We start from the raw sequence: 10,807 nt of genomic DNA, 5'->3' as shown, positions 1-10,807 counted from the left end.
TAAAGCTATATATACAATTCCTAATTAAGTGAATAGTGCACATGGGTGGTTTACTCAGGTGGGTGGGTGCACCCACCTGTCCGCCCACCTGAGAGCCAAAACTTGGGATTTTGACCGAGTTCGGGCCTCGGCACGAACCCCACCCCTGGCATACGTATATACCTTAAAATACGGATATAATACCTGCTTTATCCGTACATGGCCTTATGGTAGGTGCATGTACACGGCTTGGGCACTCCCGTCTCTTCTGGCACTGGCTCAGACTTGTCAGGCCAGTCGGTGTTTAAGGTCACCCGTGCCATCATAGCCCATAAGGAACCCACTCTAATTTCCTCTGGCTCGGTTCCTGCATGGTCAAACCAGTCCAACCGTGAAATTAGACCGGGTTTAAGAAGCGGGGTATTACATTACCCCCCCTTCTGGAAAATTTCATCCTCGAAATTGCGTACCTGGTTGATCAAAAAGATGAGGGTACTTGGCTCACATTTCATCTTCTACCTCCCAAGATGCTTCTTCAAGTGAGTGACCAGCCCATCGCACCTTTACATAGGAAATGGAGCGGTTGCGAAGGGTGTTCACCTTCCGGTCCAAAATTTCAGCTGGCTGTTCTGTATAGGTCATATCAGCTTCTAGGTACTCTGGTTCCACGGGTAGTACATGAGATGGATCATGCATGTATCTCTTCAACATGGATACATGGAATACGTTGTGAACATCCCCAAGTGAAGGTGGCAGAGCAAGCATGTAGGCTACTGAGCCAACCCGGGATAAGATCTCAAATGGTCCAATGTATCTTGGGCTCAACTTACCTTTTCTGTGAAACCTTTGCAAACCTTTAGTAGGAGAGATCTTGAGAAATACCTTTTCTCCTGGCTGAAATTCAATATCTTTTCTGCGGGTGTCCGCATAGCTCTTTTGACGGGACTGAGCTGCTTTAATCCGTTCTCTAATAACGTCGACTTTGTCACAAGTCATTTGGATAATCTCAGGTCCTAACATTCGACGTTCGCCTACCTTATCCCAATACAAAGGAGTCCTGCACTTTCTGCCATATAACGCCTCATACGGAGCCATTCCAATTGTAGCTTGGTAACTGTTGTTATATGCAAACTCCATAAGAGGTATATATTCTTCCCAACTGTCACTCATCTCCATTGTGCATGCCCTGAGCATGTCCTCTAATATCTGTATGGTTCACTCCGACTGACCATTCGTCTGTGGGTGAAAAGCAGTACTCAAATTCAGCTGTGATCCCAAGGCACGCTGTAAGCTTTTCCAAAATCTGGAAGTGAACCTTGGGTCCCTATCTGAGACAATGCTCACTGGCACTCCATGTAAACGCACTATGTTGTCCATGTAAAGTTGTGCCAGTTTGGTCATGGAGAACTTGGTCTTGATGGGAACAAAATGAGCAGTCTTGGTAAGCCGATCTACGATCACCCATATCGCATCCATTCCCTTAGGTGTATTTGGTAGTCCAGTGACGAAGTCCATAGTAATCCTTTCCCACTTCCATTCTGGTACTGGGAGTGGCTGAAGAGTACCATAAGGTCGATGCCTCTCAGCTTTTACTTTCTGGCAGGTAAGACAAGTCGCCACATACAAAGCTATGGTGACTTTCATGTTTGGCCACCAGTAACTTTGTTTGAGGTCTTTGTACATTTTGGTACTTCCTGGATGAAGTGAGTACTAGGAGCTATGTGCTTCTCGTACTATCTTGTCTTGTATATCCAAATCATCGGGTACACACAATCTGTCTCGAAACATCAATGCCCCATCACTGGCTAAAGTAAAATCTGGGTCGTTCATGGTTTTATCTTGAACCTTAACTCTGATCCGCTGCAATTCAGGATCCAAAGGTTGCTTCATTATCACCTCTTGCCTAATTGCCGGATGCACCTGTAGAGCCGTCAAGGATACAGTCAACCATTTAAGGTTTTCTGGTTGAGGTTCAAGCTCTAAGGTTGCCCCTTCATATAAGAGGGTTTCGTCCATTAGCATCGCCTCTTGCACGAGTGATGGACTGACTGCTAAGTATGAGAGCGACACAGTCTGTGTCTTTCGACTCAATGCATCTGCCACTACATTAGCCTTGCCGGGATGATACTGAATGTCGCAGTCATAATCCTTCATGAGTTCAAGCCATCTCCTCTGTCTCATGTTCAAATCCTTCTGGGTGAAGAAGTACTTCAGGCTTTTGTGATCACTGTATATCTCGCACTTCTCCCCATACAAATAATGTCGCCAGATCTTAAGGGCAAAAATGACTGCAGCTAGTTCCAAGTCATGAGTGGGGTAATTCTTCTCATACTCCTTTAGTTGTCGGGATGCATACGCTATTACCTTACCGCGTTGCATGAGAACACAACCCAAACCAACTTTGGAAGCATCGGTATAAACTGTCATTCCACCTGTGCCTTCAGGAATAGTCAGCACAGGGGCAGTCACCAACTTTTCTTTCAATTCTTGGAAGCTCTTCTCACATTCCTCTACCCAGTCGAATTTCACACCCTTTTTAGTCAACTTGGTCATTGGCGCTGAGATCCGAGCAAAATTCTCAATAAAGCGCTGGTAGTATCCAGCCAAACCCAAGAAGCTTCTAATTTCGGTAACGTTCTTGGGGCTTTCCCATTCCACTACTGCTTTCACCTTAGCAGGATCTACTTCGATTCTGGCTTTAGACACTACGTGCCCCAGGAATCCAACTTGTTCAAGCCAGAATTCACACTTACTGTACTTGGCAAACAACTGTTGATCCCTCAACCTCTGTAACACCATCCTCAAGTGTTGAGTGTGCTCCTCTTCGGTCTTGGAGTAGATCAAGATATCGTCAATAAAAACAATTACCCATTTGTCGAGCACATCCTGAAATACTCGATTCATTAGATCCATGAATGCTGCCGGTGCATTGGTTAACCCGAAGGATAACACTAGGAACTCATAGTGACCGTATCGAGTCCTAAATGCTGTTTTGGGTATATCACTGTTCTTTATCTTGAGCTGATAATAGCCGGACCGAAGGTCTATCTTTGAAAATACTCTGGCTCCCTGCAACTGATCAAATATATCATCAATGCGTGGCAATGGATACCGGTTCTTAATGTTTAGCTTATTCAACTCCCGGTAATCTATGCACATACGCAAACTACCATCCTTCTTCTTGACAAACAACACCGGGGCACCCCAAGGTGAAACACTTGGGCGAATAAACACCTTTTCTAATAATTCCTGCAACTGCATCTGCAACTCCTTCAATTCAGCTGGTGCCATCCTGTATGGAGCCTTAGATACCGGAGCTGCTCCAGGAGTCAAGTCTATGGCAAACTCCAGCTCTCTATCAGGTGGTAAATGCATCAGATCATCTGGGAAAACATCGGGAAACTCTTTAACCACCTTTACCTCTTCTAGAGGTGTAATCCTTGCATCAACATCAAGTACCGATGCCAAGTAACCATGACATCCACTTTCTACAATTTTACCGCTTGAAGAGCAGAGACAAGGACCTTCTTCACTCTTTTCATGGGATCTGCTTGGTATACCAATTCTTTCCCTTCGTCATCTGTCACCCTTATTAGCTTTTCAGCATAGATCACATTAGCTCGATGAGCCGACAACCAATCCATACCCAATATAACATCAAAATTCTGTATATTAAACTTAATGAGTTGCGCATCAAGATTCTTCCCACTAATTTCCACTGGGCACGGCCCATACACTTCCTTCAACTGTGCAACTTTACCAGTAGGCATACTAACAATCATTCCATGGCCTAGGATCCTGGGTGACATCCCAAGTTTCTCCACAAATCTCTTAGATGCGAATGAATGAGTAGCTCCTGAATCGAATAAAACATAGGCTGGAATGCCTGATATGGATAGGATACCTAGTATAACAATGCATATAATTTTAGCAGGGCATCAATATTAATTATAATGAATTTCTTAATTTAAAGTGTACCTGCCACTACTTCAGTACTGGCCTCAGCTTCCTCGGCTGACAGAGTATACATCCTTCCTTGCGGTTGATTCCCTCGAGGTAAGGGAGGTCGGTACGCAGAGGGCTGACTGGAGGGCAAGGCTGGTCTGGCCCGACAGTCTTTCGCATAATGCCCATATGAATGGCAGTTGAAGCAACGAATCTGAGATGTCGGAACTGGAGCGGGGCCCCTCTGCACTTGACCCATTGCAGATGGAGGTTGAGGTGGCCTTGGAGCTGTAGGTGCCACACTTGTGTTCGGGCGAATAGAGGTGGAACCCGAACCACCAACTGGTCTAGGAGGGTAGCCAGATGGCCTATAGGGCTGCCTATACATAGGCCCAGAACTGTATGATCCGCGGTATGCCTTGGAGGAATTTCCCATATCTGGGAATGGATTTGTTCTCTTCCACAGTCCAGGGGTTAGGGACTGTTCACCCTTTTGCTTATCTTCCATGGTCTTGGCCTTCTGCAAAATATGGCCATATTCGATCAAATCTAAGACCTCAAGTACAGACCCAATAGAGGCTTTTAGGCCTTTTAGGAACCTTGCTACCTTCTCTTCAGCTGTCCTCATATGCCTTGGGGCAAAATGGAACAAACTCTCGAATTGTTGTTAGTACTCAAGGACAGTCTTACCTCCTTGAGTTAAGGCCATGAACTCAGTCTCCTTTCGGTCTCTGAAACTGCGCGGATAATGGTTGTCCAAGAACAACTCCTTGAACTGCTCCCAAGTGGGTTCTGGATGAGCAGCCAACAATATAGGCTTGGAGGCTTGCCACCAAGAATTTGCCTCTTTCTTGAGTTGCAAACCAGCACAAATGAGTTTCTGTGCATCCGTGCACTCAAGCACCTCAAATATCTTCTGTAATTCTTGGATCCACTGATCCGGTTCCAGAGGATCACTCCCCACCTTAGAGAATACAGGTGGTAAGTTCCTCTTGAATGACTCCACTACCCTTGACGTATTACTCGCCGCCGGGAAGTTAGGAGCATAGGCAGGATAGTAGGAGTATGGAGGAGGCATCCCATATTGAGGAACACCGAATGGTGGGATTGGAGGTGTAACTCCCACTTGTGGTCCCGTTCCCGACCCTACAGGCGGGTCCTGTGGAGTGAGTACCTGGGGAGGTTGACCCGGTTGAGAAAAGTCCAACTGTTGCTGGATAGCAGTCATAAATGCTTACTGTTGCTGAAGCATTTGTTGCTGAAAAGCTTGTTGTGATTGCTGAATTATAGTAGCAACATCTCCCGGTGTAATGACCGGTGGAGGGTCCGGGAGTGTAGTCATAGGTGGGTCCCCATGTGCCCCACCCTGACCAAGGGTCTCTGGAGGTAGTGGAGGTGAGGTATGCCCCACAGAGCGGGACCTCCTGGGATTTTATGGTCGACCGATCGGACGAGGACCCCGTGAGGTACCTCGGGCATTACTACCGGATCTGGTACGTACCATCATATCCCTGTACCTGGAACATATCACACACCATATTGGTTAAACACCGTAGAATTGATTTCGGCACATAATCATATGCCATCACATAAGGTGTTGTAGTGTATGATAGCCTATAAATAACCGCAGCTTAATTCCAAGATACAGGGCAAAGGCCCCAACAGATATGTCAATGGTCCCACTTGACCATAGCACATTAATCATAGGAATAATAATCAATAATGAGAATCAATGTAATCATGCTAGGAGGAGAGAAGGGAAAGAAAATTTTCAAAATTTCCAAATTTTCACAACCGGTGGGCTGCACCGATGGGTAGGGGCCCGCCGGTCCTAGTGCCTCAAACCGGAGGGTGGCACTGGCAGGTAGGGGCCCGCAGGTCATACCCACCGGTCCTGCCCGTGTAAAAACACGAACAGGGCCCTACAGACCCTGTTTTGTCTTGTCTCTTTCCCCAACTCCTTTCTCTCTCTCCCTCTCTTCGTTGGGCAATCTTAGAGGTCTCCTCGGCGCTTCTACTCGTGAGTCTACTCATCAACTCGGCGCTTTTGAGAAGGTTTAACTCTCCCTTTTTCTCAAGTAAGTTTCTTCTTCTCTTTTCTCAGAATTTTCCTTTTGGGGTAAAATGCATGTGTAGGCTTCACTTTAGGTTGTCTTTCCATATTTTTCTCCATAGAATAACATTTCCATGTGATTGTGATGCTTCTACTATGGTCATTTGTAGTTTATAGGAATTTTATCTCTTCATTTGGAGAAAACCCCAATTCGTGCCCTAGGTTCCCAATTTTGGGGGTTTCTTAAATTTTTGATCCTTTTCTCCAATTGATGATTCCTTTGTGATGCATTTCACTTATTTTGTGCTTGATATGCTTTAGATTTCATGAATCATCCATTATGCTTGGAATCCCCATGTATTTCCGTGAAAATCCCTCTTTTTGTATTGGTTTCCTTGATTTTCATCCCATACTTGTATTCATGGAACTCCATAGTTTATTTGGGTATGTTCTTGCACTTTCATGATCTCGCTACTATGGCATTTCGTCTTAGTCCCATGGTTTCCGATTGTTCTCCATTATGTTCGGATTTGCGCATTGGAATTGAATCCCCTCGTTTTATTTATGCTCTTTGCTTTTGTTGTCATTTTACTGTTTTGGCATGTTTCTCTGCGTTGTCACCTACCGTGCATCATTTCCATAGGTTCTCTGCTTGTCGTCTTCTCCATTTTGCAAGAATTTGGGTTTTGGGTTTCCCCTTTCTAATGCTGTCATTTTCCATTACTTACTAACCCCACTTTCTTTTCTTATTGCCAGGATGTCATCTCACACCGGCAAGGGACCATCTTCCTCTGGCACTCGACGCAAGACTACCGCTTCTAAGCGGAAGAGTGCGGAGACCACCTCTTCAGCCCCTCGCATAGGGAGACCCATACCTGCCCGGTCTGACCCTACAGACTATGATGAGGAGCACTTCCTTAGTGCAGAGGCAACAGCCAACTGGCCTAACTTCCTGAAGAGGTCAGTGATGATGGAGAAGACCGTGGTAGTCGAGGACTTCCACAAGGCTCAGCTTCAGGAGAGGTTCTCAGCATTGGGTTGGGACTCTATTCTTCACGTAGACCGACCCTGCTACGAGCAGCTAGTCCGTCGGTTCTACTGTAACCTGGAGGTGTCATATCCGTACGGGGAGTTCACCATTAGCAGCTTGGTGAAGGGGGTAGACATCCAGTTGACGGTGGGTACCTTGGCCAGCATCCTGGGTATATCGGCAGCCGGACATCGATACTACAGTCCTCCCAGGAGTAAGCCTCTGGCACCGTTCATGAGCCTGGCGACGCCGGACTTCATCTACGAGACCATCTGCGGCAGCAGTAACCGCCCGGAGTCCGAGACGTCCTTCTACCCTGAGGTTCGTCTATTTGCTCGGTTGGTCCAGTTCAACCTGCTCCCCAGAGGAGGTCATCGGAACCAGGTGGGTTTTATGGCGGCTTTCATTGCGTTCTGCATTTACACGGCTGCAGAGGGAGGTGTCGAGCACTTGTGCCTCCCCTACATCATTCTCAGGACGATGGAGCACCACACTTCCCACCCTGAGGATGGAGGATTCCCCTATGGTAAGATCCTCACTAGGATCTTCGAGTTCTTCGGGGTGGACTTGAGAGGCGAGGAGGGGAAGACTCCGGCTGATAGGTTTGACCGGAGTAACCTCCTGAGGATGGGTCTCCAGACCCTCATGGATTCACCTCCGAGATCAGGAGCTCAGAGAGGTAGGGGTAGGAGGGCTGTCCCTATGGAGGATGTCCACATGGAGGAGGAGTCCAGTGAGGAGGATGAGGACTACGTTCCTCAGGACGAGGAGGAGGATCTGATGGGTGGTGGCATCCCTGGGGAGGCACCTCAGGAGTCGAGAGGTTCTGGTCCCAGTTCTTCCAGAGCTGTAGCCTCACCACATGGAGCCCCACCACCTGGGAGTGGTGTCTACGACTTCGAGGGCATGATGTCCTCCATGCAGGCCTTGCAGGATGGCCAGGTTCAGCTACTGAGACGGCTGGACGAGAGTGCCTCTAGGGAGGAACGCATCCTGGAGAGGCAGGCCACCTTGGAGGATTCCTTCCTCAGGCTGGGTCAGGACTTAGACACCACGACCAACGCTATCTCAATAGATTTTGGCCGGCTTCGGAGGGAGGTACGGCTAGTGAACACGAGGTTTGACTATTATGATCACCGCCTCAACGTCAACTCTAGGCCTCCGGCGAACATGGTGATCATCGGTGATGATGACGACGACCAGTGAGGGCTTGGCTCGCCCACACCAGCTGTTTATCCATTTTCTCTTTTTTTGTAGACCTTATTGTATACTTTATTTATTCTCATTCCTTGTATTTGTACCGTAACTGGGCTCATTTATGGAATAATATATTTTTGGATAGCGGATTTTGTGGTGAATTCAGATGTGGAATACTTGTGTAGTTTGGTTGTGTATTTTGCTACTTGATCATTGTTATGTCATATTATCTGTTGTTTATCAGGTATTTGTGTGTAAATTTTTGGAAATCCCATTTTACGCCGTTATGCTGCCGAAATTTCATCAAAATAGTACTCTATAGGTTATATCTCCAACCTAATCCCCTTTTATCTATACTCACGCATGCCATGAATGCAACATATAATGCAACCCCTTTATATACTTTCTTTCTTTGGATATTAATCTTAAAAGTTTTTTTTTTTTTTTACATTAACTTAATCCCCATTTCCCTATTATAGAGTCTATGGGATTCTAATGGTATGCTGTGAGTGGAGCAGAGCATCACGTCTGATACCACCGTTTGTCACACCCCGTTCACAATGAACCGGGCCAGTGACCGAGTTAACACCGGTTAACCCAAACCTGCCAGGATCATCAGATATTGTATTCCACCACAGCATACACACAACTAATATAACCTCATCAAATCAGCGAAAAACTAAGTTTTACCTGTGAATAATCCCATAATACTTGATACCCGGATAGTGATACAATAATTATATACATTTGGGCCCGAAGGCATGATATATACACAAAAAGAATAAAATTCAATTATCAAGTACGTAAGGAAATCCACAAAAACAATCAAAATACACAGCTCGGCTCGGTATCAAGGCTGGAGCTCAGCTCGACATCACGTAGTAGAGCTCAGCTCGGCCTCAGAAGTGGAGCTCAGCACGGCCTCAAAACTGCTGTCCCGCAGCACAGCTCTCAGACGAGCAGTCAGTGCCGTGCTCTAACTCCTCAGGGGTCCACCAGTCCTCTTCAGGAAACTTGACTGTGGGACCCACCCCATGCTCCTCAGATGTATGACCTGCAAAATCATCTAAAAAGGGGCGTATACATGGGATGAGCTCACTAGCTCAGTAAGTAGAAAGATGGACCACACAGCAGTCCACACATCACAACACATCATATGCACTACATGCCATGCTATACATTTTAAATCACATCCACCTAAGCAACATTACTAAGTCCTTGGTTTTAGTGCTACTACAACCACAGTGCGCGTATACTCCGGGTACGAGCTGCGAACTCCCTCCCGTGATACGCCCATAGGGCTGTCGGAGAAGGCCCACCGTGAGTACTCAGAAAAATAAAGACAATGCCGTCCACCGGCTCTCAACAGAAATGTAAATGACTAAAAATAAAGGTGCTGACTCCAGTAATTTTAAAGCAGTACGATTGGCCCTCTTGAATGTACCACCGGGGTTGCCGACAGTCCTACATGACCCATCGGGCGTTATGTCTAACCGCCACAGTGACCCGACGACCGCGACCACTGCTTCCCCCCAAATGATAACGCAACACCTTAACCCCTGTTGGGAAGGGTCGTAGCACGGGATGGTGAGAATCCTAATACCGCATGATCCTATATGACAATAGTACGATTGCATAGTGCCTCCGTGTCCCATTCCACGGGCCACCAATGCACTCGTCTCCAAGCCGACTACGGCATCTAGTCTATCAATGCAACATGCATCATGATGTCCACATTCAACATATAAACATCTCATTCAATTGGCAATTGGAAAGTAAACATAGCACATATGCACATCAATGTGTGGAATGAATAGTCTACATAGCATATTCATGATGGCATGACTAGACTAGATATAATTAAATGAATGCCAAACAATGCCTTGAAACAAGGCCAAACGTCCTCTCCCCACTTACCTGTAGCGTACAAGGATTCCCGTTCGGTACGGGTGAGATCCAGTGCGAATCGGGTAGGATTTGGTGAACCTAACATAATTGAGTGGGGTTAGTACTTCACCATTTTAGGATCAAAATTAATGAAATCCGATGACAAAATCGTGTTTAGAACGTCAAAAGAAGGTCACACGTCCGATTTGGGTTCAATCGGACGGAAGAATCATCTTCGGGGCCACACGGGTGGGTCAGACAGGTGGGTTGTCTGGCCCACCGGTCCTACCCACCGGTTGGGACCGGCGGGTAGGGGCCCACCGGAATGGCCCACCGGTTCCACCTGCCTGTTGGGCCAGGGGCCCCTATTAGGACCGGCGGGTAGGATGGCCCGCCGGTTGTGCCCGAAGGCCCCCCTGCCTTCTTAGGTGGGTGCCCACAGGCGGGTAGGGGCCCACTGGTTACACCCACCGGTCTTGGCTGGAAACACCCTGTTTCTTCTCAACTTTCCCCATTCTTTGGGGATTCAAATGGTATTTTTCCCAACACATTCCTCACACCTTCAAGGTCTGATAGGATGGTTCTAACCTAGATCTAGGTTAGATTCAAGTGATGGGAAACCATCTTACTTTCTTTGCTCAAGAACAACCTCAAACCCTCCAAATCACTTCAAACCCACAATGCTCCTTCCACTTTGTCAATATCTCTTCAAATCC

Source organism: Macadamia integrifolia, chromosome 11 (assembly GCF_013358625.1).
Source record: "Macadamia integrifolia cultivar HAES 741 chromosome 11, SCU_Mint_v3, whole genome shotgun sequence".
Lineage (NCBI taxonomy): Eukaryota > Viridiplantae > Streptophyta > Magnoliopsida > Proteales > Proteaceae > Macadamia > Macadamia integrifolia.
The sequence above is the reverse complement of the archived record's forward strand: the minus strand, read 5'-3'. Positions refer to the sequence as shown.